Source organism: Neophocaena asiaeorientalis, unplaced genomic scaffold (genome assembly GCF_003031525.2).
Source record: "Neophocaena asiaeorientalis asiaeorientalis breed wild unplaced genomic scaffold, Neophocaena_asiaeorientalis_V1.1 scaffold67, whole genome shotgun sequence".
Classification (NCBI taxonomy): domain Eukaryota; kingdom Metazoa; phylum Chordata; class Mammalia; order Artiodactyla; family Phocoenidae; genus Neophocaena; species Neophocaena asiaeorientalis.
Window position 1 is genome coordinate 12,964,474 of NW_020173731.1, and position 20,378 is coordinate 12,984,851.

The window sequence follows — 20,378 nt, forward strand, 5'->3', positions numbered from 1 at the left end:
GGAGCACAGGCTCCGGACACGCAGGCCCAGTGGCCGTGGCTCACGGGCCCAGCCGCCCCGCGGCACGTGGGATCCTCCCGGACCGGGGCGCGAACCCGCGTCCCCTGCATCGTTAGGCGGACCCTCAACCACTGCGCCACCAGGGAAGCCCTATGCTCTTCTTATAACGTGGCTCTGCCCTTAGACTACATGTTCCCCCAGAAAGAGGCTGTCACCCCATCAGACTGGCATTTATGAACCTGATTTTTGATGGTCACCACCCGTGGAGGTACAAGGGTGTGATATGGGCCATTTGGTCCGTGAGGCTGTCACACTGATTCTTGTGGTCAGGAGACCCTACTCCTCCCTCCCACCCTTCTCTCCCCCTCCTTTCTCCTCTGGTCCTCTCTCCCCTTCACCCATCCCTCCTTTTCCTCCTCAGGCTGCTCCCTTCATTCTCCCATCCTGCTCCCAGCTTCTTCCTCTCTCCCCCAGCCTTGGGCTCCGCTTGTGGCTGAGCTCAGGGAGGGGCTACGAAATTCATTAGCCGTCACATTGCCGTGGGATTAAATCATCCTGGCCCCGTTGTGCTGCTCCGCTCCCACAGCACTCTCCTGTCCACCAGGCCCTCACTGAGCCCCAGGCGTCACCGAGCCCTGCAGCTCCGCCAGGACTCTCCCAACCCTTCAGTGCAGCTCCAGGCTGCCTCCACTCCATCCGGTCCCTGTGACCCAGAGCTGGGCTCCTTCCTTCAACCCAAGTCCCTGGTGGGTTGGGGCGGAGGTGGCTCCAGGTCACTCCCTTTTCAGCCTCCCTCTTGCAAGCTTCACCCTCACCCTCTCGGCCCCAGTCCTGGCTTCTAAGCCCAGCGATGGGCCCCTTCTCCTGCTCCCCCCGCCCCAGCCCATCTCTGGTGCCCCTGCTGCCTCCCTATCAGTGCTCGTGTGCCTGTCATCTTCCTCCACTGCCTTGTCCCTCTCTCCTCATCTCAGGCCCCTTGCCTGATACCTTCTGCTCTCACAAAGGGCCTCAGAACTGCCTTCAGAGAATTATTTAAGTTATTCCAGCTTCCCCTTGAGATGAAATGCTCTATGAAGTCTTACAGCGTATCCCAGCACCCTGCCCAGGCCTGGCATTCATCCCACAAATGCTTATTGAGTTCCAACTATGCGGTTGGCACTATGTTAGTCTCTGAGAACACAGCTGTGAACAAAACAGACATGGTCCCTGCCCTCCTGGAGAGCTCAGTCTAGCAGGAGACACAGAAAATAACCTCAAAAAAATCACATTGTGTAACCCAAATACATATAACTTTTATTTGTCAATCATACCTCAATAGAGCTGGAAAAAAAATAAACAAACACATAAATAAATCTAAGTATATCATAAATGGTGGTTGTACTATGAAGGGGAGAAAATGATACAGAGTAGGCCCCTTATACATATTTATGTGATGCATTAACTCCAATTTTTTATTCCCCCTTTTCTTGGCCCTACTTGCTTCCAAGAATGAAGGCTGATCTGGTCTATACCACCTAAAAATATCCTTAATTATATCCTAAATTAATCTTTCACTTTTTCCCCTTGTTTTTGTCTTATCATATTAATAATAATATTTTTCACACATTAAATGGCTACTATGTGCCGGGCAATATGTTAAGAACCTTCATGTATTGCCTCATTGTCATTTTTATCCCCACTTTAAATACAAAAAAAACGGAGACTCAGATTAAATAACCTGTCAAAAGCCACACAGCTACCAGCCATAGATCTGTGTCTTACACTTCTTCATTGCCCCATAGGCAGGGGTACACAAGATCCCACAAAAGGAGTTGGGTAACCAAGCTGGTGGGGAAGAACGGACTTGGAAGCGTAACTCTGCCTCCGGGCCCCTGCTGAATCCAGCAAGAGTGGGGTTGGAACCCTTCCTGCCCCTTGGAGGGCTCTAGGCCTGGTGCTCTCACACATCTCTCTGTACCTGTTAGGAATGGAAATCAGCTACCACCCTGCAAGAGCTGCTTGTTCAGCCTTTACTAGCACACCACTGGGCTTGCCCACAAAATATGTCCAGAATCTGATCGCTTCTCACTACCCTGACAGCCAGCACTGTGGCCCCAGCCACCACGATCTCCTTACCCAGATTATCACACTGGTGTTTTAAAAGCTCTTTCTGCTTCATTCCTTGCTTCTCTTCAACTGATCCTCAACACTGCAGCAAGAATGACCCTGTCACTCCAATGGCTTCCAGTCTCACTCCAAGTGAGACCCAAAGCCCTAGGTACTTTGGCTTTCTCCTCCTCACTCCTCTTACCTGTTACCTCTCTCACCTCTAATACTACTATCCACACCTCTCCCAGCCACTCTTGCCCCCTTCCTGTTTCTCAGCCACACTGGTACTCTCCTTGGGCCTCAGGGCCTTTGTACGTGTTATTCCCTCTTTCTGCCTGTTCTCCCTGCAGATATCTACATAACTCCCTCACCCCTCAACTTCAAGTCTTTATCACATTTCATCTTCTCAGTGGCTGTCTCTGGCCACCCTGTCTGAAATTGAAATACCTGCACAAAACTTCGTAAGTCCCTTTTCTGCTTTCTTCTTCCCCTTAGCAGTTGTTATTAACACATTATAAATTTTACAAATTTATCTTTATCATATGTCTCCCAATTAGAATATAACTCCATGAGTTTGGTGTTTTTTTCTGTTTTTGTTGAGATACATCCTGTATCCCTAAAACTAAGTCTGACATACAGGCATTCAGTAAATAATTCCTCACTCACTGGTTTGTGTTGACTTACATGGGTATGACCTACTGGGGCATTTGAACATTTTAATTCAATTGAGGAGGATAGGGCTTATCCCAGCCTTACTGGCATCTTAAAGGCAGTGTGCTGGCCCAAGCCTGCAAATTGGCAGCCTGAGTCGAATCCAGCCCAATAATGTGTTTTGTTTAGCCCACTAGACTTTTTAAAAAATAATTTATTTGTTTTTGGCTACGTTGGGTCTTTGTTGCTGCTCGCAGGCTTTCTCTAGTTGTGGCGAATGGGGGCTGCTCTTTGTTGTGGGCTTCTCATTGTGGTGGCTTCTTCTCTTGTTGTGGAGCATGGGCTCTAGAGCGCAGGCTCAGTAGTTGTGGCACACGGGCTTAGCTGCTCCGCGGCATGTGGGATCTTCCCGGACCAGGGCTCGAACCCATGTCCCCTGCATTGGTAGGTGGATTCTTAACCACTGCGCCAGCAGAGAAGCCTGCTAGACATTTTAAACTAAATAAGATTAGCTGCCAACATAAAAAAATGGGAAATTTCACATTTTAAACATCCAGATTTCCAGCTTCTCCGGAAAAAACCAAAGATCCTGTAATCCTGAGGCTGCATTCCCACCTGGCAACGATCAGCAGGCACGGAGCAGAGCCTGCTCTGCAGTCTCTACGCCGCTCCCCACCAGCGTCACCTGCTCACATATGCGTCTGGAACCTGCCTGGTCTCCTGGATTAGGTTTGTGTCTGTTCAACGGTGAGGTTAGTAGCAAGACCCCTAGATTGGAGACAGGGGCTCTGAGTTTCAGTTCTTCACTTGTAAATGGAGATAATAACAATATCTACCTGAGAGGACAGTTACGAGACTTAGTGAGGCAACATCTGTGTTGAAGAGACTGGGTGAGCTGCAAAGCCCAGGACGCCCTGAAGGGATCAGCACTCATGCTACAGCTGATGGGTCTCTGTCCAGGTCTCTCCTGTCTGAGGATCCCACCCAAAGCTTCTATGTGACATCATTCTGCCTTTTCAGATAGCATCTGGCTCCCGTGCAGAGCAAGGTCCTCAACCTCCTCTCTGTCCTCAGCCTGTCCAAGGACACCTACCCAGCCACCCTCCTGGCACAGCAGCTCTACCAAGCTGCCTCAGGGGCAGAGTCCTGTGTTCTAGGACGTCCCCCTCTGACAGGCTCCACTGCACTGGGCCCTGGGCAGCTGCGTCAGCAAAGCCTGGCAGGATGACACCAGGAGATAATCTATAGGATCCTGTGTAGGTTGGGTCCTGGGAGAGCCAAATGAGGACCGTGGTTCCTGCCTGCTCACAGCACCCACCAGCACTGTCAGCTGAGTCCAGAGTGGTTCGTGAATGTCTCTCTGCCCATGATCAGAAAGGGAGGAGTGTGGCGGGCGAGGGGGACACCATTCCCCCAGCCCACAGTGGGTTTGGGGTGGAAAAGCCAACTGCTATTGGGAAGCTTCAAGAATGTGTGGGAAGGCCACAGGAATGCCAGGGGAGGGGAAGTTGGAGGGACGGTAGGGACGCCAGAGTTGAGGGCTTTTTTATGCCATGTCTGTGGAGCTCAGAATCCTGGCTTTGAGTAACCAGGTGCTCATGTATTAGCTGTGTTGTCGGAGGCAAGTAACATAACTTCTCTGAGACTGGTCTCCTCTTCTGTGAAGAGGAGAGATCTTTACCTACTTTCTAGTGTTGTGAGAATCACAGGAGGTCATGGGAGAATCACATCGATTTAATTAATGAGAGGATCACATTATGAGCTCCCGCTTGTGTGGCAGACACTGTCCTAAGTGCTTTACACTAACTCATCCACTCCTCACACCAGCCCTATGACTAGGTGCTATTTTTATACCCATTTTAGGGATGAGGAAACTGAGGTACAGCAAGGTTAAGGACATTGCCTGTGAATTTACAGCTAATAAGTTGCAAAGCTGGAATTTGAACCCAAGGGGTCTAGGTCTGGAATTCAAGACCATTTAAAACTCTTGTTGTGTTACATCTCTAAAAAACTGTGCTGGGACAACTCTAAAATCTACGTTAAAATGTAAGGGCAAATTGTTCACTCAAATAACTGGATGTTATTTTACTGGGAGGGTTTTAATTTTTTAAGACTTGTTGGTAAGCAGAATAGTCAAGCTGTTTACTCTTGAGCTCCCAGTGGGGTGCTAGCTCCTATGGGAGGTCTGTGATGTCTGAGGGGCTCATGGCTCCCTGGGGAAACTGGGACTAGCAGCCTGGGAAGAGAGAAGTGTTATGAGGGAAAGCTCTGGGGTTGAGTTGGGAGCGGATGCCTGAGAGAGGACACAGTGTGCAATTTCTGGGAAGGCTTCTGGAGGGTTAGGGTTAAGGTGGTCCCTGAAGAGCAGGACCTTGAAAAACGGGATGAGAACAGGGTTGGGTCACACCAGTGCCATGGTTGTGGTGTGACTGAGGTCCTGCCAGCCACCCTTCTGCGTTGTTTTCTGAATCCTACTTGCCCTTTCTGGCTGGGAGTGGTCCTCCCATCACTTCCGTGGTAAGGAGCAGAATTCTGTGATCTCAAAGGCCTTGTTCAGCTTGCAGGTGGCTGTGAATGGACACAGAGACCTGCCTCTGATTTAAACTTCATGATTTAAACTATACTCCCAAGGGAGCAAATGGCAGCTAGAGACTGGGCCTTGGGGCTAACGGCCATGAAAAGGAGGAGGCAGGAGACAGGAATGCTGCCCTCCCTCCGCTGGTGGCCGTCTTAGTCTGCCCTGTGCCAAGCCCCTCATGTTTGGGAAGAGGCAGGCTCAGCCTGGGCTGTGTTGGGGCTTCTTGGGTGAGTTTTTGGCAGCCCTGGTCTGGTTCTACCACCACCCGAGTAGTTCTCTTTTCCAGAAAATCATCACATCCCTTCCCGGATTCTCTCTTTCTCCCCTCCCTGGACATGATCAGAACAGAGTGAGATGTTTCTTGCCCCTGTAAAAAGTCATGTTTATGAAATAAATCATATTCAGATTTCTCTAAACCAATCAGCTTTCTAGAAAGTATGATTCACTTGTTCACTCATTCACAAATATTTCTTCATCTCTAAAGGGGATCAATGATGTAACTCATGGGAAAATTGTAGGTGCTGAATGGCAGTACATGGAGATCCCTAGAATGGTACCTGGCACCCGGTAGGCCAGTGTTGAGATTGGCTCATTCTACTGTGCTCTGTCACTGTTCTAAGTGCCACGGGGATTGGGGAAGTGGCTGAGACAAGATCCCTGCTCTCAAGGAGTTCATAGTCCGGTGCATCCAAGTCATATGGACCCAGAAAAAGGCCCTACAACTGTGGTTTAGCATGCAGCGTGTGCCTCAGAGTCCCCTGGGGGGCCTCTCTCCTTCACAGTTTTGATTCACTGGGGAGGAAGCAAGGCTGGAGCATCCGCATTTTATTAAAAGATGCGCAGGAGATCCTGAGGCACACGCAGGGCGCGAGAGGCTGTCCTACAGTATGATGGATGCCATATGGAGACGGGGCACTAGGGAAGGGCTGATCAGCTCTGCCTGGGTCAGGCAAGGGAGGCTTCCCAGAGGAGGTGCTGCCTGAAGGTTGCAGACAAAGAGGATGGGAACACACTTCAGTAGAAGAACCAGCATACGTTAAACTGATGGCATTTTCCAGGAACTCCAAGAGTCAGTCACTGCCCGCGAGCGTAGGTTCAGGAGATGTGGGGCTTGGGGCTCAAAGTGGGGCTGCCAAGAGATGAAGCCAGAGAAACAGACAGGGGCTTGACTCTCTAGTTCAGGGATCACAGTCAGGTTCTGAAAAACCTGCCATCTCTTTCTGCAGGAAGAAAACACACGTACACACAAAATCTTGCCTAAAATTTCAAGAGGTTCATAGACACGCCCTTTCCCCCCCACCCATCCGTCCACTGACATACACGGACCGAAAACCACTGTCAAATGTGACGCATCAGAATATGGGACACAAAGGAGCCTCAGGTTTATGGAAGAAATTAAGGAGTCCACTTTTGGAGAACTTGAATTTGAGTTGTTTCAAATTTGACCTCCAAGTGGAAGGTGGGGTACTTAGGCAGATGGGTGGTTAGGTGTGGGGTTTAGTGAGAAGTGTAGGCTGGACACAGAGACTGGGTCATCTGCAGATAGGTGGTAGCTGAAGTCATGGGAGTGGCTGGGATGACCCTGGGGCGGTGTGGGGGGAGAGAAAAGCAGGGGGGGCTTGGGTGTGACTCTTATACACATGACACTTACCTTTATTACTCTAAGAACATATTAGGTAAACCAAGCCCTGATTATAAGCTATTTACATACTAGGAAATGCTAGTACAGGATGCTATACTTGGGGGGAAGGGACAAGAAGAGAACAAGATGAGTGGGGTGTGAGAGATGTAGTTGTCACTACTCCAAGTTCAGGCATGAGCTGCTTGGGAGATCATTTTGGAAAGAGTCCTTGAAGCAGATAGGATCCCACAGTTCTCTGGATGACGGGCGGGCTGCCCTGCTAGGCTTGGGGAACCAGGGAACATATGCACTGTCCTTTGGGAGTGGGAGGTGCTCAGGGACACTCCCCAGTTCTTTGGAAGGGTTTCTGAGTAGTGTCTTATTCCAATCCAGATGGCACAAGGGGACTCTCGACACCTCCCCTTGGCCATGATGCATTCCACCTGCAGAAGAAAGTGAGGCAGACCTCAGGGTCCTCCCACCCTCTCCCATCTTTAATGTATCTATATGGAAAGCCCTCCCAAAGGATGCAATTTAAAACAAATTTAGCTACAGATTTAACAATGAGTCTCCTTTTAAAGAATAAAATTACTCAAACTGGGGACTGTCATAGGAAATACTGGACATATGGTCAACATATTAAAGAGCTGTGAGTCTTTATGCTGAGCAGGAAAACTTTCAGAACTATTAACATGTCTCCCCCTGATCCCCCTTGTTTCCATCTCGTCTTTGCCCTTCCTCTCCAAAGCTAGGGCTTTTAATTACCTCGGGCAGTGTTGTACCAGCAGAGCAAAAATCACCCTCTGCCCAGTTTTGTCCCCTTGACTAGAATATAGATTAGATACAAGACTTGGGAGAGAAATATATTAATAATATTATATATTTTTATGTAAGAAATATAAGACTCTCCTCACCCTGCTCAGCAGGACAGCTCCTAAAATTCAGAAGTATGGGGTTGGGGGAGGGGGACAAGAGAGCACAGACATTGATGAGTTTTGGAAAAGCTGACCCTGCACACATTTCTTCACTCAATGACCCCAGAGAGGGGAAAATACCAGGGAGATAAGAGGAATCCAAGAACAGGGGGTATGGGCCTCATCGAGTGGGACAGCTCCAGGCAGCAACAAGCGTGTAGAGAAATGCTGCCTGGACCGCCTAGGGAGGTAAAGGCCTTATAGAAGCTCCTGTTTCTTCCAGCACATGGTTGGAGCTCCAGAATCACTGGAGAGTGGCAGAGAACAACGGAGAGAGCCATCAGCCTGAAGGGACCATGGGGCAGAACAAAGGACATCTACTCACTATCTGAGGGTCCTATCCACCAAGACCAGGTAGGGTGGCTGAGGTCTCAGAGGAGGTTTCTTCTGCAAACAGGCCATGTTGAGAATCAGATCCAGGCACATTAGACGCCACCCTGGGGAAGGGAGGTGGTTCTTGAAGATTCTGCCAACCCAACTGAATAAAAAGTCAAAACAGAAATGGAAGGAAATGAGTCACACTTCTCACACACATGAGTTTGTGAATAATGATTCATAAAATTTAAATCATATTTATGTAAAGATTACACAAATTACATTTTAAAAACTGGGGCTTTCTGAGAAAATATAAGACAGGTGGTCACTGTACTACAAATCTAAATCCTTAGTACCTTTTAGAAGAAGAAGAAAAAATTATTCCAACCCCACTCCCTTAGAAAATAAATAAATAAACGGGAGAAAGAGGATCATTGTAGTGTTAGCAGTCATTTTCCAAACATTTCACCAAAAAAAAAATACCAAACAAACAAAACCAAGCAAAACTCCTGAATTTAGTCATTCATTCGTCTCAGGCAAATATGGAGGAACTAGAAGTATTAGCCACGAAGAGTGAAGTTACCAGAACAGGGCTGAGGATGGAAAGTGCTTTGCAATTTCATAGCTGTCGCCACCTTGGGTGGTGAAATGGGTCATGAACACAGTGTGTCTTGGTGTCTGCTGCTCAGGGGAGCCCAGAGGAGGCTCCAGACACAGGCTCCGTTGACCTTTATGTGTTTAACGCCCTAGCAGCCTTGATGTCTGGGACAGCTGCCTCACCCGCTCCTCTGAAGGGCGGCCTGGCGAGTCCTGTACCCACCCCTCCCCCAACACTTCGTGAGGTGGAGCCATGGAACCTCCTGCCTTCAGCGGCTTCCCACTGGGATGAGCTGCAGCCATGGACTTGGAAAATGTTCTTGCTGAGGAAGAGGGGGCCCTCTGACTGCCTGCTCCCTGTCTTGACCTCTTGGAAGGAAGAATAGGGCTTAGGCTGGCTGCAGGAGGAGGGATTTACATTAAACATCGGGGAGCATTTCCACATCATCTGGCTCATGTCCCAAGGGAAACTGGGGATTTACCTATTTGTCGGGAGTCAGGTCAGAGTGCCTGCAAGCAGGGGGTGACTCAGTTAATACCATCATTCAGTTCTGCATTTTTTCAAGTGTCTTCCACTTTCAAATACACTCACAGATACGGACATGGGCATATAGTTTTATTCTCCCAGTTCTCTAAATGGTGCTCAGTCCTCCAAAGCCAGCTCTCTCTAAGCCTTCCCTTGGGAAATTTTCTCCTACCCTGTGGAGTATGAGACTGAGGCTGGAAGGCTTGTCACTAAAGCAGAGAAATGAACAGAACAGAGAGGATGACAGCCTACCCCAAGCCCCAGGGTCTCTTGTCAAATTCAGGCATATTTCTGAACTCATTAGCCCACCCCTCTGACCTTACCCACAGTGGAAATGGAGAACAGAAATGCCTTGGGTCGAGGTCCTTCGTGCCTATCTCCCCATCTCCCCAGATTCTTGTCTTCTAGATAAAGAACCAGGGAAGAAGTCAGTTGTGTAATAACTTATTCAGAGCTAACCAAGCAATGAGAGTCTAAATAACAATTGCTACAGCACTTATTATATGTCCTTGATGTGGTCTGTCTTATTTAATTCCTCAAATAGCCCTATGAGGTAAGGAAAATAATTCACTCCATTCTTCAGAAAAGGAAGCCAAGGCTTACAGAGGATAAGTAACTCACCTGCATAGCTGTTAAGAGGCAAGCTGGGATTTAAACCCAGGTCTATCTGACTCCAGAGCCCACAGCCTTAACTCCTAGACTCTGCCGTTTCCTAGAGGAATGCAGAGTGACGCATAACATATATATATGGGAAATAGCTGGGAAATAGCTAGACTAGTGCATGAAAAGAGGGGAGGTGGAAAACCTATTTTTAAATTATAGATAGCATCTTTTGGGAAAGGTTGAAAATTTCATTGTTGAAAATGGTGAAGCTGTTCCTACATTTGGCAAATATAGACATGGAGGTCCTGGCTGTAAAGAGCTTGTAGAAAAGGGAAGTTGGAGTAAATGAGTTGGAAGGTTTGGAATGCACCAACGCTTCCTCTGAGTAAAGGCAGGAGCTTGTTCCCTTCTCCCTTGTCCCAGTCCAGCTCCAATTCTAGGCCCTCTAATTCCCAGACCTTCTGTTGAACAATACTCCCCACCCTGTCCAACCCCAGCAAACTCTAGGCCTAACCCACTGGCTGCCAGGAAAATGGCAGGCTGGGGCAGAGCCTGGGATGACAGCTCCAAGGGAAGCAGTCAGTGCCGCCCTGTCTCCAGAAGCCAATGGAAAGAATGATATAGACAGTAGGAGAGCCAAGCTGTTACTCGGGTGGGAAGCTGGACTCTCTGTCCAGTTAATCAGTGGGCACTTGTCCAAAGATTTGATCTGGGACCCCCCTGCAGGGTCTGAAGGGACTGGAGGAGAGGGCGTCCGTAGACATTTTGTTAAAAATTGAGCCAGGTAGCCAGCTGCCTAGGAGACAGGCCTGCCTTAAGACAGGGGCTGGCTGCTAGGCTCCTAGAGCATGTTTTGAGAGACCTGAGAGGAGGTAAGTTTTCTTGTTACAAGCCTTGAAAGTTCCAGAACGTCACTTCTGCCACATTCTATTGGTCAAGCAAGCCACTAAGGCCAACCCAGGTCTCAAAAGGAGGAGTAGTCAAGGTCTGTGGCCATCTTTAATCTACCACGCGTCCTCATTTGCCAGAAGAGCAGGTGAGGTCATAGTGTGGCACCTGACTGCTTCTAGGGCATATAGCTGTTAGACACTACATTAGTTTCCTAGTGCTGCTGTAACAAATTACCATAAGCATAGTGGCTTAAAACAACTAACTTATTCTCTTATATTTCTGGAGGCCGGAAGGCTGAAATGTGTCTTATAGGTGAAAATCAAGGTTTCAACAGAATGGTGTTTCTTCTGGGGGCTCTAGGGGAGAATTTTTTCCTTGCCTTTTGCAGTTTCTAAGGCTGCCTGCGTTCCTTGGCTGTGGCTCCGACCTCCACAGCGGGAACACACACTCAACCTCTGCTGTCATCACACCTTCTCCCTGACTTTGACCATCTTGCCTCCCTTTCATAAGCACCTTTGTGATTAAGTTGGGCCCACCCAGATAACGAAAGATGATCTCTCCATCTCAAGATCCTTAACTTAATTCCATCTGCAAGGTCCCGTTTTCCATGTAAGGTAACATATTCACAGGCTCTGAGAATTAGGATGTGGACATCGGGGGGCCATTAATTCTGTCTACAACAGATACTGAGCCTGACCTAGAACACAGGCTCCCAGCTCATGAGGTGCTTTCTGTGATAGTAGGAGAGGGCTATGTCAGTTACTTATTGCCTCAAAAATGCAGCATAGCTGACCAGCCCCAAAACTCAGGCCTTCAAACTAGACGTGTTCATTTAACTCACAAGCTTGTGGGGTTCTGAGTGGTTCTCATCTTCCCTGGCCCTGCTAACATGTTCGTAGGTCAGCCCTCCTCGGCTGGGACAGCTGAGACAAATCGGTTCCTTTCTGCATGTGTCGTATCCTCCGTGGGCTAGCTCAGACTTATGTTCACGGCAAGGGCAGAAGTGCAAGAGCCCCAGGAGAAACATGCAAGTGCCTTATAAAGCCTCTGTTGGATTCACGTCTGCTGACAACCTGTTAGTCAAGGCAAGCCATGTGGTTGGGGCCAGGGTCAGGGTAGGGAGGACACCAAAGATTTCACGGCAAAGGATGTGGACACAGAGAGCAGTGAACAATTTGGACTCTGAATTAATTTCCCTCCCCAGTGACATGGTTGTTTCAGTTCCAAGTGCCACTGAATACAAAGTCCACACATGAGCATTTGTTTTGGGCTCACAAGGGCCAGAGACGTGGTCGCACTCTATTATCCCAACGTGGCTACATCTGTTTATTTATCCCATCCCATGAGCTCTCCTTACCAGCTGACTAGAACCCAGTGAGAGGCAGGTTTTATGTTCCCTCCCCGCTTGAATCAGCAGGGTCTTGGGATTGCCCTGAACCACAGAACACAGCAGAAGTGATGCCGTGTGACTTCTAAAGATTAGGTCACAAAAAGCTTCAGCTTCTGCCTGGTTCACTCTGCCTCAAGATGTTTGCCTTTGGAACCCAGTAGCCATGTTGTAAGGAAGCCCAGGCTACATGAAGATGTCCCCTTGAAGAGGAACTAAGGCCTTCCCCCAACAGCCAGCACCAATTGGCCAGCCATGTGAATAGGCAACCTTGGAAGGGGATCCTCCAGACCCAATCACACCTTTAGGAACTGCAGCCTTGGCTGACATTGTGACCACAACCTCATGAGAGCTGAGTCAGAACTACCCAGCCAAGCCACTCTCAGATTCCTGATCTGTAGAAACAATGAAAGGTAATAAACGATCGTTGTTGTTTTAAGTCACTAATATTTGAGATGATTTGTTATGCAGCATTAGCTAACCACTACAGACATGTTCATGAGGCTTAGGACAGAATGAGAATAAACATGGTCTGAGACCTTAAGGAACCTACAGTCTCCAGGTGACCAAGCAGACACTAATGGAATCAACAATGTATATGTCTTAGTCCATTTGGACTGCTATAACAGAGCACTATAGACTGGGTGGCTCATAAATAAGAATTTATCTCTCATCTTTCTGGAGGCTGGGAAGTCCAACGTCAAGTTACCAGCAGATCTGGTATCTGATAAAAGCCCACTTCCTGACTCACACACAGCTGTCTTCTCACTGTGTCCTCACATGGCAGAAGGGGCAAGGGAGCCCTCTGGGGTCTCTTTTATAGAGACACTAATCTATTCATGAAGGCTCTACCTTTGTGACCTAATCACCTCCCAAATGCCCCACCTCTAAATACCATCACATTGGCAATTACGATTTCAACATATGACTTGGGGCAGGGGGCACAAACTTTCAGTCTATAGCAATATACAAAGTATTTAATACAGTCAGGATATATTAGGGTCGCCAAGAGAAAATGTGGGTCAGAGATATGGTGACCATATTTTTCCAACTCAGAATTGGGACAATTGACTAACGGTAACCCATTGTAGCTTAGAATTGGAACAGAATATTTAGATCGGGGCTGACCAGAATAGTCAGGTTGGTATGGTCCCTTTGTCCAGCAATTGTCCTGCCCAGCTGTGGCTCGGTGTGATCTGTAAGGGCTATCTGTAGTGACAGCTACTGTGATGGGGAAAAAGTGATGACCGCATGAATATTTCCAACCTTCACCCTTTCCCCTGCCCAGGAGAGAGGGCTTTACCCAGTCATCTTCTTCCCCTCCCCTCTCTCCAGGGGTGGTCTCTGTGTTTGGGGCTTTTGTGTTACAGAATCAAGAGGAGAGTGGAGATAAGACGAAGAGCTGGAAAAGGAGTTTGGAAGGTAGGAATTTTGGAAAGGAGAGCTACAGGATCAGATTTGGTATATAGAGAAATAAATGGGAGAGGGGAAACAGGATTTTGAGAAGTATTGTTTTGAGAATACTACAAATAACTTGAGTTATTTTGAAACACTTTTTGGTTGTCAGACTGAGTTTATTGATGGCAACCGCTTTGAGCATGGACCATGTGGGTGACAACTCTCTGGGAGCTGCGCTGTGATTTCACAGCAGAGCAGGAATGGGGTGTGGTGAGTGTTTCTATGTGTAGGAGACGGTTGGGTCAGTGACTGTGAGGGGAAGAGGCTCAAAGCCAAAGACATGTTCATCTGTTCCAGGCTTAGAAGTCTGTGTGACTTATGGCCTGGGGAATTTAGGCTGCCCCAGGCCCAGCTGTGTCCAGATATGTGAAAGGAGCTCAAAGACTCTCGGGGCTTTTAGAGACCTGTCAGGAGAGGCTTGGCCAGAGCTTGACTGTCTGTCTCTCAAAACAGAGGGAGCTGGGCTGGGGGGAGAAGGAGGAGCTTTGCTGGGCCCCCAGTTAGGAGCTCAGAAGTAAAGATGGGGAAAAATTGTCCTGAGAGTAAGGGTGTGTGTGTAAAGAGCTGCCTCAATTTCCTGGAATTTCTCAAAGGATTGTGAGTTCCCCAAGGGAAGGGCTGGTTCTTAGTCCTGTTTGTTCCTCAGACTTAACACCATGCCCGACAGGTTGTAACTGCTCTATAAATAATGTTAGAGGCAGGAAGGGAAGGAAGGAAGGTTGGTTGATTCTGTGACCTCCCTTCAAAATTAATTGGCTACCTAATTAAGACATGACACTGTTCTCACTGAAATCTAATTTCCCCTGGAGGCAGAGTTGTTGTAGAAGACCTCGATGTCAGTCCTAATTTTCCAGAGTTCTGGAGTTCCTTTTGTCTGCTCTGATCCAGCCACGCCTCCTCTCACAGTGAAGATAGAGTGATGGGGAAGCCATCTGCAATCTGATAGACCTGCATTCAATCCCCACTCCACCACTTCAGCCATGGAGCCACAAGCAAGTTACTGAAATTCCTTACAAAAGTTTCAGTCTGCTGTAAAAGAGGTCAGGTCCTGGCTGAAATGAGGGTTAAATGATATGTGTCTAAAAGGCCCTGACACAACCCCTAGCACACGGGTCTCAGAACACTCAGCTCTTCCTTTCTCTGGTGGATAAACTCAGTCCTGTTCACCGACTGATCTGACCATTCCTTGTACTTTATCTCTTCAAGCTGCCCTCCTGCACTTTCTTCCTTATCTCTGACCTTGCTTCCTCTTGACGTCTTCCAGTCTTGGTCACTGCTCCCTGACCCTGTTTCCCTGCAGCATTTCTCTCGCTAGCCCTGCTTGGTCTCTTTGGTAGGCCTGTGGCGGTGTCCCTCCGGGAGGCTCATGCCCTGGGAGGTGAGGGGCCAGCACAGAGTCGCAGAGATAGGACTGTCCACTCCATGGTTCTGGAAGGTTAACGCCCTTCTCTTTCCAGCAGCTGCACACAGCCTGTTATTAGGGGGGAAATTAAATTAAAATTAAAAAACGGATGCTCCTACATTCCACAGCATTCCAGGGCTCTGTCTCAGCCCCAGGAGAACCCCATCCTCCTCCAGCCTTCCGCCTCACCTCAGTCGCCATCCCCCCGACTCTGCCCTCCATCCTCTGCCCAGATGGAGGTGGCAAGCTGCAGGCTGGCCTTGGTTTCTTGTCGGCATGATCACTCTCATCTCCCCCACCCTTGAAGGTGGGAGGCTTACACAGGGTGCCCCAGCCCTGCTGTGGGCATTTGGACTGACCTCCGAGGAGCCTGTTTAATTTAAGATTGCATTGGGATATGCCCTCCAGCAGGTGGTGGGTCTGTGCCTGATTCAAAGGAAGACAATACTGGGGTGGGGGTCAGCCTATCCTGACAATGAGTTTGCCACACTGTCAGGAAAAACCCCAGCGAGTCCAGGTGAGTGGTCAGAGGTCAGAGTGGAGAAAGCTCAGGGGCCATGCCCAAGGCTCAGCCCCATGCAAGGCCTTCTGAGGCCTCTGCATCAGTGATACACAAACCCTCAGGAGGGAACGAGATCAGGGCCTGCTTTCTGTCCAGCATGGGGCACCAGTGCACTGTGAGGAGGGCCCAGGAGGAGCTGCCAGCGTGGCTCTGTTCAGGGGAGGAGCTGCTCCAAGCCACCCTGGCAAGCCCTTGCCACATTCCAGAGCACAGAGGACCAAGAACCCCCAGCTTGGCCCAAGGCATCCGGGCTGGCATCCAGGCCAGGCGTTTCCTCCTTTCTCTGTTCTCTTTCTGCATCCTGGGGCTAAAGGTTCAGCTGGAGCTTCCATCTCTTTTCTCTGCAGAGGAGCTGTGCTGGAATTGGGGAGGATAGGGAAAGGGTGGGTGTCAGCCAGGGGAACTTTCCACTTTGCTTAAAGCTGTTGGAAAGCCAGATATTTCTACAACGCGGGCTGAGCGTCTCAAGTGCCCGGCACTGTGCCAACCACCTCCAGAATACAGAGATGAGGAGGCCTGGTCTCTGCCCCGAGTTGCTGTCTGTCTAGGAGGGAGGGGATTTCTCATGGAAGGGTCCTTGACAGCCTCATTGGCAGGGCACCTAGAGGAGATATCACTGAGGTTTCCAAAATATTGTGCTCCACAGACTGTGCAAGGATGGGAACCATATCTGCTTGCTCATGGCCAGTGCCTAGCACAGTGCCTGGCCCACTGGAGGACCTTAATGCACCTTTGTTGAATGAATGAATAAATGAAATGAGGTAGTCCAAGAAGGCTTCCTGGAGGAAAGGGAATCTGAACAGGGCCTTGGAGGATGGGCAAGATTTAACCAGGCCAAGCTTAAAGGGAGTTTATCCTAGGCACCTGGGAGCCTTGTAAAGAAAGGCAGGAAAGGGAAATGGCCACAGAAGGGCTGTTGTGGACAAGAGCAGGAGGGACAGCTCCCCTGTTACTCTCAGGATAAAGCGCAGATCCCCAGCATCACCTCTGAGCCCCTGTGCCGCTGGTTTTGCCTTCCGCTTCAGTACTATCTCTAACCTCCAGCCAACTCCAGTATTTATTTGCAATCCTTGGAACAAGACTCTTGCTTTCTCTCCTCCAGGCCTGTAAACATTCTCATCCCCTCTGGCAGGAAGGCCCTCCACCTCTACCTCTGCATCAGTGGTCTCGTCCTCCCAAGGTCTTCCCTTCCACAGTCAGGTTGTTCAGCCTTTTGCCGACCAGGGTTCTTGGCCTCCTTAATCAATAGAAATTGATCAGAGGCCAGATAAGAAATTCAGGCAAGGCTCTATTGGGGCCCCTCCTGCAGCAGGGGTAACGAGAACAAACAGCAGGTTCCCTTGATTGCCCGCTCGCTCGCTGGGGTGGGGGCGGGGCAAGCTGTTTCCTAATAAGCGGTGAGGGTAGGGGTGTGTCCAGGGGTCAGGCCTGAGGGGTGGCTTAAGCGGTTTGCCCACCCCTTAGGCGGTGGTGTGTGCAGGGGTCACACGCAATACCGGGCTTTTCTCCCAACCCCTTGATTTTGCTCCCTGCTCCTTGGAAGTGGCAGTTGGGCTTTTTGGTCTCTTTATATCTTGTTGTCCAGAATTTGCCCCAGTTGTGCATGCACACGTTTATTTTTAGTCCCTTATGGTTTCTTTGTGTTCTGTTGCTCGAGGAGACGTGTGTCCAGGTACAAGCACTGCAGCAAAGGGTCCTTCCTGGGTCCCAGCCTGTCTCAAGCCCTCCTGAGTGTGGCCACACCACTCCATGCTTGTCCCTTATCACCGTCCACTGGCCATGAACAAGTTGTCCCAGGTTCCCCCAGAGACTGCCAACCACAGTCAGAGACAATTGACTACGATTTCAACGTGGGTGCCAATGTCAGAGGTGGCCAGCATCCAAGAGGCCAAAGGTACAGCTGACAAAATAAAGAAGGTGTGGTCCCAAACACCCTTGACCTTGGCTCACATACATCTCTGAGTGGAGGAGCCTGGGCTGAAATGGGCATGGCTTACCAAGCTTTTCCATAAAGCGTCAGCGATTTCTGATCACATTTGGCAACTATCCTTTGTGGATGTGGGTTTCCCATTAGCCCGTAAGCTCCTTGGACCTGGAGGTCAAGTCTCATTCTCCTTTGTATCACCAACTAAGCACCATGGCAAGCACATGGTAGGTTTAATACCTATTTGTTTATTTATTTGGTTAATTAGTTGATCACACCACGTTAGAAAGTGTCATCATAATTTCTAGTCTCTGCCCTCAATCTTGAATGGGCTGCAGGAAGGGGTACCCACCCCTAGTTCACATGCCCAGAATAGAACATAATACCAGAAGTAGGAAAAAGAAGGCTACTGCGGTAAATGGAAGCAGGTTCCCAACTAAACATTATGTGCTTAGAGACAGTAAAGGCTTTAGAGAGCACCTAGCCCAAGCTCTCACTTTATAAGATGCAAAACTGAGACTAGGAGATGGAAATTATTTGTCCAAGGTCATAAGACATCTCTTGCACGTCAGATCCAGATATTTGACCTTGGTCTTTGAGGTTCAGCATTCTTTCCACTATAGAAGGCTCTCTTCCTCGACTCCCACTAAGCCTCCTCCTACTGTCTTTTCCCAAGAAGTACCCTGGTGGAAAGATCATGGGCATTTGTGCCAGACTCAAGTTCAAATCCTGATTCTGCTACTTAATTGCCATTTGACCTTGTATAGCATTCAGATTATTCCCTTGTGAAAGAGAGATCTAGCCCCTGCACGGGGGCCAGTGTCTGCATTCAGTGACAGAATGTCAGCAGAGAACCTACACTGTGGCCTTCAATTAATGTCAGTTCTGCCCTCCTTCCTCCCAGTTCTTGCTTCTCTCTTTTTCCCTGGCTCTGAGGAAACTATAAAGTCTACTTAGAAGGGCTTCTGGAGGTCCCTAAGCCCGTTTCCCTGGATGTATTCAGAACCCATCCCTCCTTCCAGCTTCTAAGGAAGACGTCCCACTGTGCAACCATGCCCGTGGATAAAGGTGGGTGGGTGGCCGCCCCCTCTTGAAATCTAAGATCTAACCCAATGCTTCTTGCTGAAGTTTAGCAGTGAAGCTATCTTCTCTATTTTGCCCTCCAGGAGGATGCAAAAAGCTCGTTTTTTTACTTTCTTCCTTCCTTTTTCTACTCTGTGTGTTTATTTTTTCTTCACTGTCCTAATTTAGCTTCCCTTTCTCCTTCCCCAAGGCTTCAGGAGCCACCTCCATCCCTTCTCTCCATCCTCCCCATCCCTGTAATTTGTCTTTAGATGGTGGCTACATAATGTCTCCTGTACACAGCCCCTCCTGGACCCAGACATCTTCCCAGCCACGCTCCATACTGCCTCTGGCAGAGAGCTTATCTCTGTCTACCACACCGCAGCTCCTGAGGCAGTCAGTCAGGGACAGATGGAAACAGAACAACTGAAGTGAATCTGCAGGCTGGGCCCTGGAGCTGTCTCACCCAGCTGTCAGCTTGGGGAGAAGTAGGAATGGAGGCTGCCTTCCTGGCTCCTCTGACAAAATGTCAGAGACTCCCCTCGGGGCCTCCGCCCATGATGCAAGATGGGTGCTACTATCTCTTCTTGCCCCAGGCCCTCTTCCTGGTCTGCACTGACCCTTTGCTAGAAAAGTTTCAGGTCAGGCTGAAGCGATCTGCTGGGAAAACAAACCCTGTGCCCAGCAGGCAGGATGGGCCAAAGGGTTTCAGTTTAATCCAAAAGCTCAGCGTATAGACCAAACCTCTAAGTCAGGAGGGGACTTTTGGTTGCCGTTTTAAGGGCAGCCTGTCTTTTCTTGTGTTGACTGCCTCCTTACTCCTTTCTGCCTCACTCTCTCCTCTCACCCTCCTGGAGTTGGGGAAGGGCAGGAATGGAGAGCAGCCAGGCAGGGCCAGAAGGGAAATAATTTCCCTGCCTCTCAGTGTCCTTGAACTTCAGTCTCACTAGAAGACCTCATTGATATTCCAGTGCTGGCCAACCTGGGGAATGGCATTACCTTGTATTTAGGGAGCACGGCCCAACTTTATCAAAGCACCTTCATTCCTATTAATCCATTTTAGACTCCTAGCAGCCCTGGATAGGGCATAAGGTGAGAGACAGTCCTCGGAGGTCACAGAGATCAGCCGTGTCCATGCTTAACTCCCTCCTAGCCCTTGGCATCTTTGACCATCCCCTTAGAGAGCATGTCTTCTGTGACCCAGAGAACTTCCTGAAGCTTCCACACAGTGGCCTCACACTGAGGTCCTTGAGAACATGGACTCTGGCTCAAAATCTGACTCTGCTGTGAGTGACTGTGGAGCCTTGGGCAAGTTACTTAACCTCTCTGTACCTCAGTTTCCTTATCTGTAACACACTGGTAATATTGTACCTAACCCATAGGGCTGTTATGAGGACTAATTGATGACTATTTAGAAAGTGCTTAGCACAGTGTCTGACACATAGTAAGTGCCATGTTAGTGTCTGTTCAAGAAATTAGTCCCGGGAAGGACAGGAATAAAGATGCAGACGTAGAGAATGGACTTGAGGACATGGGGAGGGGGAAGGGTAAACTGGGACTAAGTGAGAGAGTGCATTCTTCCCACTAGTCACTCCCTATGTTCCAGCTGAACTGGAATATTCGTGGTGCCCCAAACATGCCTGGCACACTCCCACCCTGCGCCTTTGCTCCTGCTGTTTCCTCTGCCTGGAAGTCTTTCCACACTTCATTCTAGCGGGTTCTACTGATTCTTTAGGGTT

The 20,378-nt window shown here is 49.2% G+C and overlaps 1 long non-coding RNA gene across 1 annotated transcript in view; it reads right to left on the reverse strand.

Moving 5' to 3' along the window:
- Positions 1–6,716: 6,716 nt before the first annotated feature.
- The window catches only part of LOC112403477 (uncharacterized), an 89,168-nt gene continuing 75,506 nt past the window's right edge, over positions 6,717–20,378 (reverse strand). The window contains exons 4-5 of the long non-coding RNA XR_003003911.1: positions 8,238–8,390; positions 6,717–7,381 (exon numbers count right to left, since the gene is read on the reverse strand). This is a non-coding gene — a long non-coding RNA (uncharacterized LOC112403477). The remainder of the gene's footprint in view (positions 7,382–8,237; positions 8,391–20,378) is intronic.